Source organism: Mobula birostris, chromosome 4, assembly GCF_030028105.1.
Source record: "Mobula birostris isolate sMobBir1 chromosome 4, sMobBir1.hap1, whole genome shotgun sequence".
Classification (NCBI taxonomy): Eukaryota; Metazoa; Chordata; class Chondrichthyes; order Myliobatiformes; family Myliobatidae; genus Mobula; species Mobula birostris.
In genome coordinates, this window is record NC_092373.1 from 200,165,600 (window position 1) to 200,190,096 (window position 24,497).

Consider the following 24,497-nt stretch of genomic DNA (forward strand, 5'->3'; position numbering starts at 1 on the left):
AGGCGAGCGTGCATGCGCTCTCTCCCTCTCTCTTCTCTCTCTCTCTCTCTCTCTATATATATATATGTATTTTTTTTTCTTCAGACACAGTACTGTATATATCACCATATACAACCCTGTGATTTGTTTTCTTGTGGGCATACTCAGTAAATCCAAGAAACACAGTAGAATCAATGAAAGACTGCTTCTGACAGGACAGGCAAATAACCAATGTGCAAACGACAACAAACTGTGAAAATACAAAAGAAAAAATGGGAAATAATAATAATAAATAAATAAACAATAAATATCAAGAACATGAGATAAAGAGTCTTGAAAGTGAGTCTATAGGTTGTGTGAACAGTCCAGTGATGGGGTGAGTGAAGTTGAATGAAGTTACCCTGACCGGTTCAAGATTGAGGGGTAATAACTGTTCCTGAACCTCGTAGTGTGGGTCCTGTGGCTCCTGTATTTTCTTCCTGTTGGCAGCAGTGAGAAGAGAGCATAGCCTGGATGGTGGGAGTCCCTGATGATGGATGATGTTTTCCTGTGACAAGACTTCGTGTAGATGTGCCCAATGGTGGGGAAGGCTTTACTTGTGATGAATGGGCTGTCTCCACTACTTTTTGTAGGATTTTCTGTTCTGTTGTAATGGTATTTCCATACCAGGTCGTGATGCAACCAGTCAATATAAACTCCACCACATATCTATAGAAATTTGCCAAAGTTTTAGATGTCATAATGAATCTTGGCAGACTTCTAAAGATGTAGAGGCCATCATTGGTTTTGAGCCGTCATTGGCGGACACCTGCGTGGGTTAAGTATTATTTACCCCATGGCAGCCGTAACCCTGAATGTCATCCAGTTAACTTCCTTATCTGGGGAGTTGTGAACGGCATTACATACGCTACAATCATAAAAACATAAGAAATAGACGTAGGAGTTATGGAAGTATTGTGTTCAGTTCTGGTCACCTCATTATAGGAATGGATGTGGAAGCGTTTGAGAGGATGCAGAGGAGATTATTGGGATCTACCACTCACAAATTGCTGAAGATGTACTGTGGAGAGCATTCTGACTGCCTGCATCACTGTCTGGTTTGGAGGGGCCACTGCACAGGATCAAAAGAAAGTTGTGAGCTCAGTCAGCTCCATCATCAGCACTGGCCTCCCCAGTATCCAGGACGTTTTCGTGGAGTGATGCCTCAAAAAGGTGGCAGCCATCATTAAGGAGCCTACCGCCTAGGATATGCCTGGTTCTCATTGCTACTGTCAGGGAGGAGGTACAGGAGCCTGAAGACACACACTCAATGTTTCAGGAACAATTTCTTCACCTCTGCCATCAGACATTGAACCCATGAACACTACCTCACTACTTATTTAATTTAACTATTTAATATGTATATATACTTACTGTAATTCAATTTTTATTATATATTGCTGTGTATGTACTTAGCATAATTCACATTTTTTATTAATATGTATTGCAATGTACTGCTGCCACATAACAACATATTTCACAACCTATCCAGTGTTATCAAATCTTATTCTGATTCTGATGTTGCCTGGATTAGAGATCGTGTCTCATGAGGATAGATTGAGTAAGCTAGGATTTTTCTCTTTGGAGCGAAGGAGGATGAGAGTGACCTGATAGAGGTGTACAAGATGAAGAGAGGCATAAATAGAGTGGACAGCTAGAGAGATTTTCCCCAGGGCAGAAATGACTAATATAAGGGGGCATAATCTTAAGGTGATTGGGGAAAAGTATAGGCGGGATGTCAGAGATAGGTTTTTTACACAGAGAGTGGTGGGTGTGTGGAATGCAGTTGATTATATAAAATTATACACATGTACAGGAAAGTTAAACTCAAGCAAAATAAGGATTTTACACCCTAATCCAACACAGGTTAACCCCGTCATCTCCGCAATTCACCTGACAAACTTTCTCTACACATCCACCAAAGCCAGTATACAGTATTTTTTCTCAAGTAAGGAGATGCAGTATTCTAGGTGCAGCCTAACTTGTGGATTTGCAGCATAACATATCTGCTCTTAACATCAATCCTTGTCATAATGAAGGCCAGCATTCCACTGGCCTACTTGATAACCTGTTGCATCTGCAAACCAACCTTTTGCGCTTTGTGAAGGTGTTGAATCTCCAGAAACTCTCCTAGCCTATCCACTCTCTCATAAATAAAGCCTTCCTTTCCAGACAAAGTCCTGGTGAATTTCTATCGCATATTTTCTAACGTTTCCACATCCTTCCTGTGATTGGTGCCCAGAACTGTACACAGGACTTTGACTTCCACATTTATTCACAGAACTGTGTGCTCATCACCTGTTTGGTGTGAAGCTAGAGATGTAATTATAGTTGAATTTTCTAAGATTTCTGCCGGAGGCATCTAGATAACATAAAGTAATTAATAACAGATTAGTCAACTGTGTTTGAAAATGGACTTGGTCATAGATATCAAAAAGACATGATAAGCATGTTGGACATTATGCTGGGAAAGTGCTGGGTAAAAGTTCACACACATCTCCCTGTAGATCCTTATCTCCTGTGTGATGTACAAATGAGGGGCAAGGATTAACTTTCTTTGCCATATACATTTACATGTATTAAGAAGTTGCCGTAGTGTGTTGGCACGAATGAACAAAATGTGATGTGTATTTGGAATGAGCTGCCAAAAATAAGGTGGGCACACTAGCGACATTTAAAGGCCATCTAGATAATTACATGGATAGGGGAGGTTTAGAGGGCTACGGGCCAAATGTAGGCAGATGGGACTATTACTGGGAACGACACTGGGTATGGAAGAGTTGGGTCGCAGGGTCTGTTTCTGTGCTGTATGACTCTATTTCCTCAAGTGCTCATCCTGCTAAAGGGGTGGGCACGGTAGCATAGTGGTTAGCACAATGCTTTACAGTACCAGCGACCCGGGTTCGGTTCCTGTCGCTATCCGTAAAGAGCCTGTGTGTTCTCCCTGTGACTGCATGGTCCGGGTGCCCTGGTTTCCTCCCACAGTGCAAAGACGTACCGGTTGGTAGGTTAATTGGTCGTTGTAAATTGTCCTGTGAGCAGGCTCAGATTAAAATCAGGGGATTGCTGGGCGGTGTGGCTTGAAGGGCCAGGAGGGTCTATTCTGTGCTGTGTACCTCAATAAATAAATAAATACAACAATTATACAGAATAAAGAATTATATAAAATACAGTTAGGAATATAGATATGGAATAAAATGTGCATAAACAATAATACATGAAACATAATTTGGAGTGGCACTGCTGCGTAGTGGTTAGCGTAACGCTTTTCAGCCCAGTGAACCAGGTTCTCTTCCTGCTGCTGCCTGTAAGGAGTTTGTACGTTCTTCCCGTGACTGTGTGGGATTCCTCCGGGTGCTCCCGTTTCCCCCCCACATTCCGAAGACCGACAGTTTAGTAGATTAATTGGTCATACGCATGTAATTGGGTGGCGCAGGATTGTTAGGACAGAAGGGCTTGTTACCATTATACATCTCTAAATAATAGAACCAATACCAGCATGTTCTTCTTCTTCGGTTGTCCATCGAAATCCGATGATGACGTCCACTCCTTTAACGGTGAGATCTTTGATGACTACACAGCCCTTTCCTGGACCCAGAAGCTCTATTGCAGGTGGGACATTTACAATGTAAACAGCATTGTAAAAAGTGGTTTAAAGTGTTTACAGTGTAGTTCAGTGACAGGAGGTAATAGGTATAGGGGGGTAAGTGGGAACTATCTGGAATTGTTGACCAGATTAACTAACTGGGGGAGAAAATTTTTAAGATGGTGTGAAGTTTTTGTTTTGTTTTAGAAACAGTGTGGAATTGGCCCTTCCGGCCCGTCGAGCCACACCACCCAGTAATCCCAGATTTTATCCTGCCTAATCATGGAACAGTTAACAGTGACCAATTAACCTACCAGCCAGTACGTCTTTGGACTATGGGAGGAAACCGGAACACCAGGAGGAAACCCACGCGGTCACAGGGAGGACGTACAAACTCCTTACAGCAAGCAGTGGGAATTGAATCCGGGTCAGCTGTACTGTAACCACTACACTACCGTGCTGCTCCAGCACACCACAGTAAATTCCGGTACATATAAATGTAAATGCTGAATAAAGTTGTTTCTGAGCCTGAACTTTGATCAAAACACCAGAAGTTTCCTGGCTGTAAGGCCTATAGAGGTCAGTGCCTACCTGAATACCTCCTTTCCTTCCAGTTTTGGCTGAGCTGAAATGCAAAACCAGTTGACAGTTTCCTCTCTTTTCATCTTGCATTCTTCACGGTTATTTTGTCTGCTCTCCCCTAATCCCACGCACTTTCTTGCACCTCTTCTGAATCCACTGATTAGTGCCTGAGCCATCCCAAGTTAACGGAGACATTAGGATTTAGGTAAAGAATGTTGATTGGCATGGGAATGCTTTGCGCCTTGTCCACCTTAATTGTGGAAAAACTTTCTTTAGTACAACACACACCTTTAAATTCAGAAACTTTAAATTCCTCAGTGTTATTATTTCGGTGGAGCTATCCTGGGCCTATAAGGGGAATTATGAAGAAAGCACAGCAGTGCTTCTACTTCGTTCAGAGTTTGTGAAGATTCAGCATGACATCTAAAACTCTGACAAACTTCTATACGTGTGTAGTGAAGAATATATTGACTGGCTGCATCACTGCTTGGTATGGGAACACCAATGTCGCTCAGTGGAAAATAGTCCAGTCCATCATGGTAAGGCCCTCCCCTCCATTAAGCACATCTACATGAAACACCGTTACAGGATAGCAGCTTCCATCATTAGGGATCCCGTACCACCGAGGACATGCTCTCTTCTCGCTGCTGCCATCAGGAAAAGGTATAGGAGCCTTAGGACTCACAGCACCAGGTTCAGAAACAGTTATTACCCCTCAACTGTACCACAGGGGACAACTTCACTCAACTTCATTTGCCCCATTATCAAAATGTTCCCACCAATGGACTCACTTTCAAGACTTTTCATCTCATGCATTGCTATATTTATCGTATTGCTATATTTATGCTCTATTCTTGGTTGGTGCGGCTGTAACAAAACCTAATTTCCCTCGAGGTCAATAAAGTATATCTATCTATCTATCTATCTATCTATTTCTTAATATTTATTGTTTATCTACTTATTATTATTATTATTTCTTTCTATTTTGTGTTTGCACAGTTTACTGGCTTTTGTACACTGGTTGAGTGCCCGAGTTGGTGTGGTCTTTCATTGATTCTGTAATGATTATTATTCTATGGATTTATTGAGATTGCCGGCAAGAAAATGAATCTCAGGGTTGTATATGGTGACATATATGTACTTTGATAGTAAATTTACTTCGAACTTTGAAATTTGAAATGCTTTGCTTAAGATCTCCAGCATCTGCAGAACCTCTTGTGTTTATGCTTTGCCTAATACATAGAACATCTGGGTGCTCCGGTTTCCTCCCACATTCCAAATACGTCTGGGTGAGTAGGTTGATTGGTCATCTGGGTGTAATTGGACAGCTTGGCCTCACTGGGCCAGAAGGGCCTGTTACCATGCTGTGTCTAGCAAAGTAAATAAATAAATATATCTATGTACTGTATGTCTTTTTGGTATTGTCGTAGTGATTACAACCCATCTTTGCCTCAGTAGCTGGAAATACTTCTGGAGCATCCTGCAGCTCTGAAAAGTCCAACATGCACCCCAAGTTTGTCTCTGTAAATTCAAGGTTGTTTAATGTCATTTCCAGTACACAAATGTAATGGAGAACAAATAATTGTTACTCCGGGTCCGATGCAGAAGAGAAAAACTTAATAAAATAAGGAATACAACAATAATAAAAACATATAAATATGTAAGATTGCTTATATAGATTGATTGTATGTTCATAAAGTGACGCTAGGTACAGGAGTATCTGTACATAACATGACTGACAGGAAATGATAAAGTAGTGTTGTGGGTGTGGATTGTTGGGTTAGCGGTGTTATTGGCCTTTTTCTGGCATGTTTCTGTATATATGTCCTTGATGGTGGGTAGGCTGGATGGCCAGTATCATCATGAAGGATCCTCTCAACCTGCTCATGGACTGTTTGTCCCACTCCCATCAGGGAGGAGGCTACGTAGTATCCCCACCAGGACGACCAGACTCAAAAACAGTTACTTGCCCCAAGCAGTAAGGCTGATCAACACCTCTACCCACTAACTCCACCACTAATTTACTATCTCCTTCAGATACATTATATACAGCCTAGCGCCATTTCATGGACATACAAGCAATCTATGTATGGTATATAAGCTATCTTTTGTATTCATTGTTTTCTTATTGTTATTGAATTCTTTATCTTGTGTATTTTTTGTGCTGCATTGGATCTGGAATAACAATTATTTCGTTCTCCTTCACAGTTGTCGACAGGAAATGACTTTAAGCAGTCTTGAAAATTGGAGCAAATGTTAGCCCTGGTACACGCTGGGAAACTCACAGCATGGTCGATACAAAAAACGTGTACTCCAAAGCTGCCCGCAAAAAGAGAGGGGCCTTCTGCACGTAGGAGGCTCCATTGATTAACGGTGCGATCAGTCAGCCACACGCACACTCGGCACATTCTCACAGTCGATCTGATTCGGTTCACTATGTTGGTGCCGGGGTGACAACATTTATAGGCCTCCCCCCAGCACATCCTTGGGTTGTGTTGGTTGTTAACGCAAATGATGCATTTCACTGCATGTGAGAAATAAATCAGTCTCATTCTGTTTACAGAATATCATTCCTTTAATTTTGTATTGATTTAAAGATACAACATGGTAATAGGCCCTTCTGGCCCAATTCCACGCATGTCACCAATTAACCTACTGACCCTACGTCTTTGGGATGTGGGAGGGAACTGGAGCACCCAGATGAAACCCCCGCTCTCACCAGGAGAACGTACAGACCGCGGCGAGAAATGAACCTTGTTCGCTGGCACTGTAAAGCAATGCGCTAACTGCTTACCATGCTGCCCACTGAGGCACGTTGGCTGCACTCTGTTTATAGCACTACAGAAGAAATGAACTGTGAGAAATCTTTGAGATGCATCAACACCAGTTGATGTTTAAATACATGCACCTTTAATTTACCTGAGCAATTCTTTTCCCTGAACAAACATTTCATCTTGCCCAGCAATCAGCAGCTTTCAAATAAAAGGAGCAGGGTTTCATTTTCAAAGCACAGGGCATGGAAACCTGCTGTCCTTCGAGCAGCCGAATACCTCACTGTACACCCGCTGTCCTGTCATTATCTTCAAGTGTACACCCATAATCAGCAAACATCTGCTTCCGACTGCAAATCACCAGCGCTGTCGCTGTCTGCAGTTCCGTCCATGAAAGGCTGTTCTTTGCAGGATCACCCCCCCCAACACCTCACGTTTTCTACTCAAAATTTGATCGGATAAGCACCCGGAGCACCTGAGTTTGTTGATGCTTTGAAATGTTGTAGTGTTGTGACTGTGCCTGCCGTTAAACAGCTGATTATTGGCACGCAGCACAGGTGAAATAATTGTAAATACCTGCTGAGGGTTGTAGACTCTACCAGGGTCATCATGGGCACTAGCCTCTCCATCTTCAAATGGCGACGCCTCAAGAGGGCAGCATCCATCATGAAGGATCTTCACCATCTGGAACATACCCCTTTCTCATGACTACCATCAGGGAAGAGGCACAGCAGGCATACAGTCATAAAGCAGCACAGAATCAGGCCTTTCAGCCCATCAAGTTCATACCTAACTATTATTCTGCCTCATCCCATCAACCTGCACCTGGTCCATAGCCCTCCATACCCCTGCCATCCATGCATCTATCCAAATTTCTCTTAGGTGTTGAAATCAAAGCCCCATCTACCACTTATGCTCTCAGCTGGTTCCACACTCTCATCACCCTCTGAGTGAAGGAGTTCCCCCTCAGGTTCCCTTCAAACATTCCACTTTTGCCCTTAACCTATGACCTCTAGTTCAACCTCAATGGAAAAAACCTGTTTGCCCTTCCCCTATCTATACCCCTCATAATTTTCTATACTTCTATCTAATCTCCCCTCATTCTCCTCCCTTCAGGGAATAAACTCATAACTATTCAACCTTTCCCTATAACTCAGGTCCTCAGAACTCGGCAACATCCTTGTAAATTCTCTCTGTAGTCTTTCAATCTTATTGATGTTTTTCCTGTGGACCAGTGAGAAAAAAAACTGCACACAGTCCTCCAAATCTGGCCTCACCCGTGTCCAATATCCTATGGTCTAGTAATGAGAAGAGGGTATGTCCTGGAAAGTGAGGGTCCTTCATGATAGATGCCACCTTCTTGAGGTGTTACCTTTTCAAGGTATCCTCGATGGTGGGTATACAACTTCAAAATAACATCCCAACTTCTGTACTCAGTGCTCTTATTTAGGAAAAGATGTATAGTGTTGTGACAGTGCCTGCAGTTAAGCAGCTAATTATTGGCATGCAGGAAGCCCTTCTGATTTTACTGCCTTTGAGTATATTGGTCCTTGTTTGTTCCACAGTGCAGGTAGGATTTGATGGTTTCATGACAGTCTGGTATGGAGTCGTCGATGCGCAGGATCAGAAAAGCTGCAGGCAGTTATAAACACAGCCAATTCCTTCACGGGTACAACCCTCACCACCATCGAGGACATCTTCAAAAGGCAGCATCGCAAGTCGGCGGCATCTGTTGTGAAGGACCCTCACCACCCAGGATGTGCCTTCTTCTCCGTACTAGACCATAAAACATTGGGTGTAGAAGAATTAGGCCATTCAGCCCATCGATTCTGCTGTGCAGTTCCATCAGGGAGGAGGTACAGGAGCCTGAAGACTTACTCTCAATGACTCAATATCTTGCTCTCTTTTTGCACTATTTATTTATATTTATGTATTCTTTTTGTAAGTTATATTATACTTTATGCATTGCCTGTATTGCTGCCGCAAAGCAACAGATTTCACCTATCACCTTATAGCTATGCTCCTGCTCTCCCCCCCCCCCCCCACCTTTTTTATTCTGGCATCTTCTCCCTTCCTTCTCAGTCCTGAAGAAGGGTTTCGGCTTAAAACGTCAACTGTTTATTCGTTTCCATTGATGCTGCCTGACCTGCTGAGTTTCTCCCATATTTTCTGTGTGTTGTTGTTGATGCTTCTCTGGTAGGAAGCCTGTGACCAGCAGCGTACCACAGGATGTGTTGGAGAGTATGCACAGAAGATTCACCAGGATATTGCCTGGATTGCTGGACTTTAGTTGTGAGGAGACATGGGACTGGCTAGTTTTGTTTTCTGCTGGAGTGAAGGGGGCTGAGGGATGATCTGAACTTCCCTTCAACTGTTTGGTTCTTGAAGCAACCAGCACAGCCCTAATCACTTCATTTAGCAACACTGACTACTTTGACCATGCTGCACCAAAATGGATTTCTTTCACCTAATTGTGTCTTCTTCCAAAAGAATGTGTATAATTTATGCTTTTCTTGAATGAAGCTTATTTGATGCCATGTGCCTGTGATGCTGTTGCAAAAAGGTTTTTCTTTGCACTTGCGCTTACGTGTACTGTACATGTGATAGTAAAATTAACTTTGTCTTTGATGATGGAAGAGCATAGAAGAATATAGGAGGCAGCCTTCGAGCTTAGCCCACCAGTTAGCATGATCATGTCAGGCCCCAGATCCTTGATCAATCAAAAATGTATCCTATCCATGTAACTTGTCCAAGCTTCCTTTAAATATTATTAATGTAACATGTAACTCTAACCCTAACTGTCTCAACCACTTCCACTGGCAGTTCATTCCATATACTGACATCCCTCTGGGTGGAAAAAACTGCCCCTGAGGGCAACTTAAATCCCTTCTCTTACCCTAAACCTATACATATGAGTTCTTGAATCTATGACCCTGGGGCATGCATTCCCCTACCTATTCCCATCAAATTTATCATTTTATCATTTTAAGGAGGGTGGGAATGAGGGCCCTGGTGTTGAGGATGAGGGAGGGAATCGAAGCCCTGTTGAACAAGGTGCCCAACCCATTAGGATATCTTAGTTGTCTAATAATAGATTATCAGTTTTACTGTAGATCTTCCCTACGTACCAAAATGTTGAAAAAGCTGTGAAAAGTGATAGATGCACACAACTAGTACCATAACCAACAGCAAAGAGAAAAAGTCGTCTTCTTATTAAGTGGTTAAGAGCTATTGAGTCACGTCACATCTCAACACAACTCACTGCTTGTTCACTCTGCTCTGTTGTCAACTAGGATTGTGAGTTTGGTGGACTGGAGCTTAAATTCACAATTGTTTAATTGGAATGTAGGGTCAAGGCTAGACAGTTTACTCATATGGTCATACAGCACGGAAACTGGCTGTTTGGCCCACCAAATCCATGTTGACCGTCTGCCACCCATATTCATTAATCCCTTTTTATTCTCCCCACGTGCCCGTCAACTCATCTTCATGCTGATGACAAGTTCAGTGAACCTCCCAACCTGCACGTCTTTGTCATTCAGGAAGTAACCAGAACACCCAGAGGAAGCCCACATGGGCACCAGGACAATTAGGAAGCTCCAGATAGGCATGGCCCATGGTCAGTGTTGAACCCAGGTCTCAAAAACCGTGGGGCCGCCACTCTATTAGCTGCACCACTCGCTCCTCCAAAAGGGTCTTGCAAGTGATGTTAGGAAACAGCAGAGAGAAAATACATTATACCGGCAGCTCCTGGATTTCAGAAGGGTTCCATTCCTGATTTCCCAAGATGCTGGTATTAGAGAGCATACCTTATGTGGAAAGGTTGAGTGATCTTAGGAAGCTGAGAGGTGACGACAGAAGTGTATAAGATGTTAAGGGGCATAGGTTGAATGGACAGCTAGTGCCTTTTCCCCAGAGAGATAATAGCTCATACAAGAGGATATACTTTTAAGGTGATTGGAGAAAACTCATCGTCTTCATTATGTGCCATGTCGTATAATGTGGGCGATCATGGTCTTTCCATGACCTTGATTGTTGTTGGCAAATTTTTCTACAGAAGTGGTTTGGCATTGCCTTCTTCTGGACAGTGTCTTTACAATGTGGGTGACCCCAGCCATTATCAATACTCTTCAGAGATTGCCTGCCTAGCGTCAGTGGTCACATAACCAGGACTTGTGATATGCTCTTATGACCATCCAGCGCCTGCTCCCGCAGCTTTGTGGGATCCTGATCGGGGGTGGAGGGAGCACTAAGCAGGTTCTACATTTTACCCATGGACAACCTGTAGGCTAGAGGAGGGAAGGAGTGCCTTACACCTCCCTTGGTAGAGTTGAGGAGGCGGCCACCCTAAGAAAGTATGGGGGGGGGGGGTATATCAGAGGTAGGTCTTTTACACAGGGTCACTAGGTGTGTGGAATGTACTGCTAGTATAGTTGTAGATGCAGATACATTAGGGACAGTTAAGAGATTCTTAGATAAGCATATGGAGGGCTATCTATATATTTATTAATTTAAAAATGAAGACGATAGGTATATTTGAATTAGAGGTTCATAAGCCTTGATTAGTAAAGGGTATCAAAGGTTACAGGGAAAAGACAGAAGAGTAGAGCTGAGAGGGAAAATAAATCAGCCATGATCGAATGGAGGAGCAGACTCATATAGGCACATATATATAGCTAGGGTGCCTAAGACTTTTGCACAGTACTGTATTTGTCAACGTGAAACGGAGAGCGAGTTTGTAGATCTGGTTGGAACAAGGCATGTTAGGAATGGCGAGGAAGGATCATTGCGGGAGGGGAATGGGACAGGTGGCAGAGAAGGAGTGCCAGGGGCAGGAGGTGGAATGGGTGCCGACACACTCAGCCCTGAGACACCAGGCAACGCCATTTGATTCCAAGCAATTGGTTTATTGATTGGCAAAGAATGTCTCTCTGCTGCTTCCCACATCCTCCCTTCTCCCTTCCCCTTTTCCCAACGTGATTCCCCTTTCCCTACCCCTTCCCACTCGCAATCCACAAAAGGGACCCACATCAGAATCAGGTTTATCATCACTCACATATATCATGACTTTTTTTTGCAGCAGTACAGTGCAATACATAAAATTACTATAGTCCGGTGCAAAACTCTTAAGCACTCTAACTATATTTATGTCCTTAAGACTTTTGCACAGTACTGTATTTCTTATGATCTTATGTAAAAGAGAAGGTTAGATTGATCTTAGGGTAGGTTAAAAGGTCGTTACAACATCATGGGTCCAAGGGCCTGTAATATGCTGAACTGTGCTATGTTCTAACAGTCTGCAGGCTGAGTTCTCCTTTAAGTCTGAAACATCTGTTATCCAACATCGTCTTGCTCTATTACAATTACTATAATCTCATTGAATATTCACCCTAACACTACTGGGATACATAGTGTATTTAGTCATAAATGAATATGACAAAACATTATTATTATATTGAAATATGCTTTAGAAACGTAGGGAGCATTTGCACTGTCAGATTCCGGTAAGTCAGGCCATCCATAACCTAGGGAATAAAGTAATTACAAGGACAAGGCAAGATTAAGAACAAGAAACGCTTGAATTTATAGATTAATTTAGAGTCTCAACTGCCCCCCTGCCACACACACACACACACACACACAATTTCTCCTCAAGTTTATGAACTACTGAAGTGATGTAGCCACCATTCTGCAATCAAGAATTAGGCAAATACTCTGGTGCCTCAGAGAAGAATTTTGTCAAAAGGAGGCAATCCAAATAGACAAGATACTCAAGGTGTTAATCTAAAAAAAAATTGAAAATACATAACTTGTTAGGCAATATTTTATGGAGGGAATTATTTTAGACCAATGATACTTCATAAAAGTCGTCAACCTTAAATGTGAAGTATTTTCTCTCCTCAGATGCAATTCTGCAATCTGTTTCTTGGGTCCTTTAAGTTTCTGTGAGGAGTTTGTACCGTGACCATGTGGGTTTCCTCAGGGTGCTCCAGTTTCCTCCTACAGTCCGAAGACATACCGGTAGTAGGTTAAGTGGCCACATGGGTGTAACTGGGTGGCACAGGTTGTTTGGGCTGAAAGGGCCTGTCGCCATGCTGTATCTCTAAAATAAGTAAAATTTATTTTATTTTACAAATGTAAATATATGCAAATTTAAACATGCCTGATATATTCCTGAAAGATGTTACATCAAACTATAAGTATAACATGAAACAAAAGTTTTTCTTAATATTGTTATGATTTGTTAAGTCTTTACAATTCCAGAAGTTCTTTAAAATTGCTGTTTGGAAAAGTGTTTATTCATTTATTGAGATACAGTGCAGAATAGACCTTTCCGGCCCCCTAATCACGGGACAATTTATAATGACCAATTAACCTACCAACCCATACGTCTTTAGAATATGGGAGGAAACCCACACGCTCATGGGTAAGCGTACAAACTCCTTACAGGCGGCGGTGGGAATTGAACCCAGGTCGCTGATACTGTAAGGGGTTGTGCTAATCACTACGCTACTCTGTCACCAAGGCTACATTTATTATTCATTCCTAACAATACTGAGTCATAAACTGTGTTCTCAGGCACCACTATGTAGTTTGCAACTAGAGTTGCACTGGTATGTTGCTCCATAAAGGTATTACTGAATACCAATCCAATAGTTTTCCTGAATATTTCTCTGGCTCAGAGAACAAGCACAACAGTTGCTTTACAAAATCATGACAGAATCAAGATTTATCTGACGTGCCTAGCTACACGTGGAGTGGCTTCTATATGTAGATCCAGGGCAGCTACTGAGTGCCATTAAAGCATGTACCACCAGGCTCAAAGACAGCTTCTATCTGTGGGTGACACGATAGTGTAGTGGGCAGCACGATAGCGTAGCACCTGGCACAATTGCTTTATGGTGCCATCAATCGACAATAGGGTTTGATTCCTGCCATAGTCTGCAAGGAGTTTGTACATTCTCCCCATGGTTGCATGAACTTCCTCCGGGTGCTCCACGTTCCAAAGATGTATGGTTCCGGTTCGTAAGTTGTGGGCATGCTATGCTGGCGCTGGAAACGTGACGACACTTGCGGGCTGCCCAGCACAATCCTCACTGATTTGATCTGACACAAAATGACACATTTCATTGTATCTTTTGATGCACTTGCAACAAATAAAGCTAATTTAAAAAATCTTAATCGATATCCCATTGTTATCAGACTCCTGTATGATAAGATTGTTTATTTATTTATCTTTCTATCTGTTTATTTATTGAGCTGCGACTTGAGAAGGGCCCTTCTGACCCTTCATGCTCTGCCACCCAGCAATCCCTGGATTTAATCTGATCCTGATCGCGGGACAATTCATAGTGACCAATTAACCTACCAAGTGGTATATCTTTGGACTGTGGGAGGAAGCAAGAGCACCTGGAGAAAACCCACGAGAGAACATGCGAATTTCTTACAGGCAGAGGAGAGGTGGATTCTTGGCCTCATTTTCTACCTCGATATGATCTTAGATTTTATCAGTTACCTCCACTGCACTTCCCAGTAGTTTTTACAATTTATTCTGCATTGTTATTATTTTACCTTGTTGTACCTCAAAGCATTTTGTAATGATTTGATCTGCATGAACTATGCAAGGGAAGCTTTTCACTGTACCTTGGTGCATGTGGCAATATGAAACCCTTACCAAGCACGCTGCACTGGATGCTTCCGTTGACCTGTCTTGTCATAAGAAGCTCAGCATTGCCGATCTCTTCCCTCTTTGATGCAATCTGATTGGCAACATCAGCCAAAAATGAAGAAATGTGAACATGACAAATACTGGCACGGAGGGCCGGCTGGTAAAACAGGTTTAAAATTGAGGGACTATATTTTTAGTATCACAATTTAAGATTCAGATTCAACATTCAGATTTACTTAAAGTCATGGATACAGCCCAGTCCATCTGCAGCATTGAGCACATCTACATTGATCGTTATCATGGGAAAGCAGCATTCATCATCAGGGACCCCGACCATCCAGCCCATGCTCTCTCTCTGCCCACAGGAAGGAGGTACCGGAGCCTCAGGACCCACACCACCAGGTTCACGAACAGTTATTACCTCTCAACCTGCAGGCTCCTGAGCCAGAGGGGATAACTTCACTCAACATCACTTGCCCCCTCACTGAGCTGTTCCCAGAACTTATGGATTTACTTTCAAAGACTCTTCATTTCATGTTCTTAATGTTTATTGGTTTTTTATTTATAATTATTATTTTTCTCTTTTGTATTTGTACGTTGGTTGTTTGTTCTGTTGAATGTGGTGTTTCAATGATTCTATTGTGCTTCTTAGATTTACTAATAAAAGGATTCTTAGGGTTGCATATGGTGACATATATGTACATTGATAAAAAAAATTTACTTTGAACTTTGAATTTTTTGAACATGTACATTGGAACAGACAGTGAAATATGTTGCTTGCTTTGAACCAGTGGGATAACTTCACTCAATTTCACTTGCCCCATCACCGAACTGTTCCCACAATCTGTGGACTCACTTTCAAGTACTCTTCATCTTAGGTTCTCAATATATATCACTTATTTGTTTATTTATTATTATAATTTTATTTGTTTTTTTTTGCATTTGCGCATTGTTATCTTGTGCATATTGGTTGTTGGTCCGTCTTTGTTGTGTGCAGTTTTTCATTGATTCTGTTGTGTTTCTTTGTATTTATTATGAATAGCCACAAGAAAAGGAATCGGAGGGTTGTATATGATAACAAATTTACTTAGAACCAGTGTCTACACTCGATGTCATTCATTCTCACTGCACTCTAATCCAAATGCTACACTCGTACAATATAGCCCAGACTAGCAGAGCCTGACACGGACACTCACTGTCCTGATGCCACCCCACCATCAGGCACACTGTTTTCCTGGTCAGGGGTTGGAGGCCCATTACTACTGAATGGTTCCTAACCCCCAGTACACACACACACACACACACACACACACACACACACACAGAGAAAAGAGAGAAAAAAGAAGAAATGGTTTTGTTTTGTTGCTGTTGTTGCGTTGTTGTTTGTGTTGTTCGTGTTGTTCTGCTGAACGTTCTGGGCATGCTATGTTGGCACCAGAATGTGTGGCAACACTTGCGGGCTGACCCCAGCACATCTCTGGGTTGTGTTGGTTATAAACACAAACAGTGAATTTCACTGTATTTTTCAATGTACACGTGATGAATAAATGAATCTGAACCTGAGTTCCTCCAGCACTCCTTATGTTACTCCGAATTTCCAGCGTCAGCAGTCTCTCCTGTCTGCCTGTGATGTCACTTATGGATGGAGCAGCTCCTGCCCCACCCCACCCCATCACTGGAATGGTGGTTGGGCATTTCAGCCACTGCTGGGACACAACTTCCCAGCATCTGGAACCACATATTATATTTGTACCTGTGTTTCCTGTCACGTCCACTTACCATTGTCAGAGTACGTATATGCTACCATATACAACCTTGAGATTCATTTCATTCAGGCATTTACAGGAAAATTAAGAAATATAATGAGAAACTATACATAAGCAAAGACTGATAAGCAAACTGTGCAGAAGAAGACAAATAGTGCATGTCTTAAAAGTAAATAACAGAACATTATTTGCAAAGCAATTTTGAAAGTGAGTGAAATCAGTTCAGAGTTGAGATGGGTGAAATTATCCACGCTGGTTCAGGAGCCTGACAGTAACTGTGAGGGTAATACTGTTTCTGAACCAGGTGGTGTGGGACCTAAGACTCCTGTACCTCCTTTCCAATGGCAGCAGCGAGAAGAGAACATGGCTGGACGGTGGGAGTCCATGATGATTGATATTGCAGTGCTCCTTGTAGATGTGCTCAAGCCTAGTCATTTGACTATATACATGTATACAGTCAAGCAAGATGTTTCTCTGAACCAGGGTGCAAAGCACAGTAGTACACAATACACTCAGTAACTTCTTAAGGTAGGGATGAAACCTACATATGAATGATACATAAATAACAAACTAAAGTGCATACATTAAATTTGTAAGCTATGGAGCAGATTAACCAGTGACACTTCGAATATGATGCAGCAGGGCATTCAAAAGCCTAATGGCCTGAAGGAAGAAACTGCCTCCCATCCTGGCCATTGTTGTTTTTATTCATCGGAACCTTATTGAGCAATAAGTGAGCTGGAACTCAATGGTGGGGAGACCTTTGCCTGCGAGGGACGTTGCCACTCTGTAGTCAGGTTAACGCTGTTCCAACTTGAGATTCAGTAGCCACCCTGATCAGTTCAATTAAAGGACAATTTCAAACAAAACTCTGTAAGTCTGTCCGCTCACGCATTTCACACTCCGGCAAACTGCAGTATCTCTCTTTCTTTGCCTTGGCATATTCCCAATTGTTTATTTATATTTTCCTTTCACCATCGTGGCTAAAACAGATTAGCCGAGTGTTTTACAGCACATGTGGGTTTGTGTTAGAGTTTAAAATCCCTTAAGTCACCTATTTTGTCTCTTAATGAAGAGAAAAACTTCACGGCAAACTGGGGTTATCGACTGACCAGGAATCAACGGTATTGAATTACAACTTACATGGGTTTCCATCACAGTATTTAGCATTTTACCACATGAAATGAATTCCAGCCTTTAGCATCATGTAATTAAGTTTGGCATGATTATGCGAGACAAATTGTGGACTAATGCTTCTTTTAGTTCTTTAACCACAGTGTTCAGATGTCTCTTACCCTTAATAAGTATGTAATAATCAGAGCGTGACTACCTGGTTAGTCTTGCTACAGGGGGGGTGTGAGGTCGTCTTTCAGAACCACTGTAATAGTATATGGCATTTCAGGGACTAGCCAAGGACAGCACACAAAATATAATAGATCAATTGCGGTGTAAGTAGTTTTGCAAGCCAAGTTTAGCATGTGCTTTGTACTAAAACAAAATTATAGCAAATGTTTACTTTTCTGCTTGAACTAAAGGGGCGAAAAACACTGATGCACAGTGGAGAGTATCCTGACTGGCTGCATTACAGCCTGGTATGGAAACGCCAATGCACAAGAATGGAAAAGCCTACAAAAAGTGGTGGATACAGCCCAGTCTGTCACAGGAAAAGTCCTCCCCGCCACTGAGTACATCTACAAAGAGCACTGCCACACAAAAGCAATCAGAATCAGGTTTAATATCACTGGAACACATATCAAAGTTGCTGGTGAACGCAGCAGGCCGGGCAGCATCTCTAGGAAGAGGTACAGTTGACGTTTCGGGCCGAGACCCTTCGTCAGGACTAACTGAAGGAAGAGCTAGTAAGAGATTTGAAAGTGGGAGGGGGAGGGGGAGGGGGAGATCCAAAATGATAGGAGAAGACAGGAGGGGGAGAGATGGAGCCAAGAGCTGGACAGGTGATTCCCCCTCCTGTCTTCTCCAGTCATTTTGGATCTTCCCCTCCCTCTCCCACTTTCAAATCTCTTACTAGCTCTTCCTTCAGTTAGTCCTGACGAAGGGTCTCGGCCCGAAACGTCGACGGTACCTCTTCCTAGAGATGCTGCCCGGCCTGCTGCATTCACCAGCAACTTTGATGTGTGTTGCTTGAATTTCCAGCATCTGCAGAGTTCCTCGTGTTTAATATCACTGGCGTTGTTTTGCAACAGCAGTATATTGCAATACACAATAATAAAAACTGTAAATTATATAAGAATATATATTAAAAAATTAAATTAAATAAGTAGTTCAAAAAGACAGGGAAATTACAGAACCTCCAAAGTAGCACCTGTCATCAAGAACCTCCACCATCCAGTTCATGTTCTCTTCTCGCTGCTGTTATTGGGACGGAGGCACAGGAGCCTTAGGTCCCATACCTCCAGGCTCAGGAACAGTTATTACCCTACAACCACCAAGCTTCTGAGCCAGTGTGTTCACTCACCTCAATGCGGAAATGCTCACTGAACGCAACCTATAGAGTCAACAATGCGTGTTCTCAATATTATTTATTATTATTAATATTTGTTTTTTTTTGGTATTTGAAGAGTTTTCTTCTTTTGCACATTGGTTGCTTGTCACATCATTGTGTGTAGTTTTTCATTGATTCTATTGTATTTCTTACTGTGATGATGAGGTTGTATAAGACATTGGTGAGGCCGAATCTGGAGTATTGTGTTCAGTTTTGGTCACCAAATTACAGGAAGGATATTAATAAGGTTGAAAGAGTGCAGAGAAGGTTTACAAGGATGTTGCCAGGACTTGAGAAACTCAGTTACAGAGAAAAGTTGAATAGCTTAGGACTTTATTCCCTGGAGCGTAGAAGAATGAGGGGAGATTTGATAGAGGTATATAAAATTATGATGGGTATAGATAGAGTGAATGCAAGCAGGCTTTTTCCACTGAGGCAAGGAGAGAAAAAAACCAGAGGACATGGGTTAGGGGGGAAAAGTTTAAAGGGAACATTAGGGAGTGGTGAGAGTATGGAATGAGTTGCCAGACGAGGTGGTAAATGCGGGCTCTTTTTTAACATTTAAGAATAAATTGGACAGATACATGGATGGGAGGTGTATGGAGGGATATGGTCCGTGTGCGGGTCAGTGGGACTAGGCAGAAAATGGTTCGGCACAGCCAAGAAGGGCCAAAAGGCCTGTTTCTGTGCTGTAGTTTCTATGGTTTCTATGGTTTCTATGGAATGCTTGCAAGACAATTAATCTCAGGCTAATACAGTGCTGTGCAAAAGCCTTAGGCACACATATACAGCTGGGGCGTCTGACTTTTGCATAGTATTATAGTAATTTTATGTATTGCATTGCACTGCAAAAAAAATCATGACATACGCGAGTGATGATAAACCTGATTCTGATCTGGGTCTCTATTGTGGGCTGAGAGTGGGAAGAGGGCAGGGAGAAGGGAATCATGGTTGGGAAAAGGGGAAGGGAGTGCAAAGCACCAGGGAGACATTCTGTAATGATCAATAAACCAGTTGTTTGGAATCAAATGGCTTCACCTGGTGTGTCTGCACCCAGCCCTGAGACACTGTTCCCATGGCACTCCACCCTCGCCATTCCCAGCATCCATTGCTTCCGCCAGATTTACAGACTCAGTCTCCATGTTGATAAATACAGTACTGTGCAGAGGTCTTAGGTACCCTAGTTACATATATGTGCCTAAGACTTTTGCACAGTACTGTAAATGGTGACATATATGTACTTTGATAAATACATAAGACCATAAGACATAGGAGCAGAATTAGGCCATTTGACCCATCGAGTCTGCTCCAGCATTGAATCATGGCTGATCCTTTGTTCCCCTCCTCAGCCCCATTCCCCAGCCTTCTCCCCATAACCTTTGATGTCATGTCCAATCAAGAACCTATCAAGCTCTGCCTAAAGTACACCCAACGACCTGGCCTCCACAGCTGCCTGTAGTAGCAAATTCCACATGTCTCTGCATCTCTGTTTTAAATAGAAGCCCCTCTATCCTGGGGGGGGGGGGTGTCCTCTTGTCTTAGATTGCCCCACCATGGGAAACATCCTTCCCACATCATTCAACATTCAGAAGATTTCAGTGAGATCCCCCTCATCCCTCTCAGTTCCAGTGAGTACAGATCCAGAGCTATCAAATGTTCCTTGTACAATAACCCTGTCTTTCTCAGAATCATCCTAGATTTACTTTGAACTTTGATAAACAGTATGTGGAGTGACCCTGATAAAAATGACTTACATTTCAATAACTTCTAAAGATGTTCCCATCTGCTTTGGAATTGTTTTCATTCTTGTAACATTGGTAACACTGCAGCCAGTTTACGTCCAGCAACCTCTCAAAGATAGTGAGATAATGATCAGTGTGGTCATGTTCAGGTCATTTGATTTTATGTGATATTCAGAAATGCTTGAAAAGCCCTAAAGATCCGGTTTGGGTTTTCAAATAATTTAAAGTCATATCATACCACAGCACAGAAACAGGCCCTTCAGCCCAAATCAAAAAGTTCAAAGTTCAAAGTAACTTTGAATGTTGAGAAAGCAGGAGAGTGGAATTGAGAGGTATAATAAATCAGCTGTGATCAAATGGCAGAGCAGACTCAATGGGCTGAATGGCCTAATTCTATTCCTTTGTCATATAGTTTTATGGTCTTATGATATCCTTCCCATTGCTAACCAATTTATGGTCTCCACATCTTTAAACTTTTAGTTTTTTCCACTGCACTTTTCACTTTTAATGCCTTTGTTCTTAATGCAGTTCCTTCATTTATAATTTATTAAATACTAACTTTTATGAGAAACTGGGCAGCAATTCATTGCAGCCTGTGTTATACCTGACCCAACAAAACTCTCGCTTCACTGAAAGAAATGAGACAAAAGACATTCCATCCCCTAATATGGCCATTACTCACCTGAATGAGTAAATTAATGACACTTTCCCTTTTATTTTACAAAAATAGTAATGGAGAGCCTTGAGAATAAGAACTACAAAAAAAAATTCCAGTTGTAAATGAATGCATCACATCAGTCAGATCAAAGACAACGTTATTATGGGATACAGAAACTACATTCAAATCCCTGGCTTAGAGCCAGAACAGTAGACTTTGAGCCTTCAAAGAATTGTGTTGTGGTCCACAACAGAGATTGTTTTTTTGGTCTTCCACAAGGGGTTTAAGCTCTTTGCAATGTTTCCTGCCTTTGTTTTTTTGGCATTCCATTACGTAGAAGATAATTGTGGAAGGCCAAGGCATTTACTTTGCAAATCTCCAGGTCACAATCCCAGCTGTGATGCAGGCATTGCGCTTACTGTTGTCCTCCGGCACCAGTGTTGCACTGATTATGTGGGGTTAGTTGTAGGGCACCTCGCCAGCACTGGGGAGACGGTGAAGGAGCGCAACTGGCCAGTTAAATGTTGCAGCTTTATATTGTCCCACTATCGATCTTTACAAATTAACACACACACAATGCTGGAGGAACGCAGCAGGTCAGGCAGCATCTACAGAAATGAATTAAACCGTCAACATTTCGGGTCGCAACCCTTCATCAGGTCTGAAAAGGCAGGGGGAAGAAGCCAGAATTAGGCCCAATGACCTCTCCTATCAGAATCCTTCGTCTTCAGCCCTTTACCTCTTCCGCCTATCATCTCCCAGAGTCACTGGGTTTGGATGTGGCAAAAGTGCGGAGTGAGAGACACCGAAGCAGGTCGATTATTTCACAGACATTAATGTGAACAATGTTAAAGGGAAAAAGAAAACAATAAACGCTAGGCCAAAACAGGGCCGTTGACTAAAACACTCAAATGGAAAACGAGGCCTACACTGCGGCTGAAAAAGAACAACTGAGAATAAAACGAATACTGTTAGTCTTCAGAGTCAGTTGACTCGATAGTCCAGTTTCTCAGGCAGGGCAGAATGCAGATGACGAAGTGTAGCTATGTCCAAGATTCAACAAATACTACGACGGAATGAATGGAGTTAAGTGCTGTCATAATGAAATAATTAGCTGACACGTGCATATTCACGAGCACAATTGCCGAATCTGATGTGCTGCTGAATCCGTGGTTGTGGCAGGGCCCCCCTCTCTAGGCGCAGCCCCTGAGGCGCCACAGACCTGTATCCGCTGGAAGTCCTGAATGAGGGACTTGTCCAAGGTGTCCTTCAGTGATGCTGGTTGATAAGTGCCATGGTGTGTACTGCCACTATCGGAGCCAGAGAGTTCCATGTAGAGACAGGAACAAGAGCTTCTACAGAGGTAGTTCAACCAAGTGACACCGTGAGATGAACCATTCTCAAAGTGAGGACTCTCCAATTGGAGCTAATCCGGCATCTGCTTCAAGAACAAAGCTAACAGAATCTGAATTTATGAAAATAAATATAAACTTAAACAGAAAGCACCAGGAAACCACATTACAAAGAGTGAGTTGCTCGAGAAAAACACAAGAAACTCTAGAACCATTAATAACTATTCAGCAACAATTAACCAATTCAGGTGCTCTAAAAACCTCAGAGCCCAAAGCTCTCTGATGTCCTGCACAGGCCTGAAGAAGTCTCTTCAGGACCCCCCTCCTTATAGTTGGCACTTCATTCGTAAGGCCAGTGATGTTGTGAGGATGGAACTGGACTCTCTCACAATGGTGTCTGAAGAGAGGATGCTGTCCAAGTTGCATGCCATCTTGGTCAATGTCTCCCATCCACTACATAATGTACTGGATGGGCACAGGAGTACATTCAGCCAGAGACTCATTCCACCGAGATGCAGCACAGAGCATCATAGGAAGTCATTCCTGCCTGTGGCCATCAAACTTTACAACTCCTCCCTTGGAGGGTCAGACACCCTAAGCCAATAGGCTGGTCCTGGACTTATTTCATAATTTACTGGCATAATTTACATATTACTATTTAACTATTTATTACTATTTTCTATTTCTATTTGTTATTTCTATGTCTATTACTATTTACTATTTACTAATAGTAATATTGCTATTACTATTTCTATTACTGTTTATTATTTATGGTGCAACTGTAACGGAAACCAATTTCTCCCGGGATCAATAAAGTATGACTACGACTGCTACTACTACTACTACTTATGGCCCTGGAAGACCAGAAAACTTGAGATCCAGAGAAGACTCGAAAGACCTGGGGAACTTGAGAGGGAAGCATGGGGAACTCGAGAGGCAGGTAGACTTGGGGATCCAGAGAGGCTGAGACCTGGGAACCCCAATAGACTGAGATCAAGGAACCTCGGGCGGGGCCAAGAGGGAGGTTTGGGAGTCCTCGAGATGGGGAGGACATTGAAAAACCCTAAACACATTGAGTAATCCTTGGAAACGATTGGAAAAAGAAAACCCTGGGGCCATAGAGAGAAGTCCTTAGGAAACCTTGAAACCATGAAACTTGAAACAATTTTTCCAGAGACTATTAGGATATACTCTCAATTTTACAGATCAATACAGCATAGACAGGTTTCTTTCATCACTAAGCTAGCTGGTTTTCCGTAGATTTGTTTAATTTGCTGCATGAAAGTTCAATTTTCCCAGTCTATACCATGACTTTCATCAAGGGGTTAAAATACTCTTGATAGGGTTACTTTACTTGTGTATTTGCACACTCCAGCCAGGGATCAGATTGTGGAGTAGGGCTCTTCCAGAATTTACACTTGACTTGAATGTTGAATCAATTGAAAGGCTTGCTTGAAGCGCTCATTTGTTAGAAACATAGAAACCTACAGCACAATACAGGCCCTTCGGCCCACAAAGTTATGCTGAACATGCCCCTACCTTAGAAATTACTAGTCTTACCCATAGCCCTCAATTTTTCTAAGCTCCATGTAGCTATTCAAAAGTCTCTTAAAAGACCCTATCGTATCCGCCTCCACCACCGTTGCCTGCAGCCCATTCCACGCACTCACCACTCTCTGAGTAAAAAAACTTACCCCTGACATCTCCTCTGTACCTACTCCCCAGCACCTTAAACCTGTGTCCTCTTATGGCAACCATTTTGGCAACCATTTCAGCCCTGGGGAAAAGTCTCTGACTATCAACACGATCAATACCTCTCATCATTATACACCTCTATCAGGTCACCTCTC

General features: G+C 42.5%; 1 protein-coding gene across 1 annotated transcript in view; it reads left to right on the forward strand.

Moving 5' to 3' along the window:
• The window catches only part of npm1b (nucleophosmin 1b), a 114,330-nt gene that overhangs the window by 71,862 nt on the left and 17,971 nt on the right, over positions 1-24,497 (forward strand). The window lies entirely within an intron of this gene.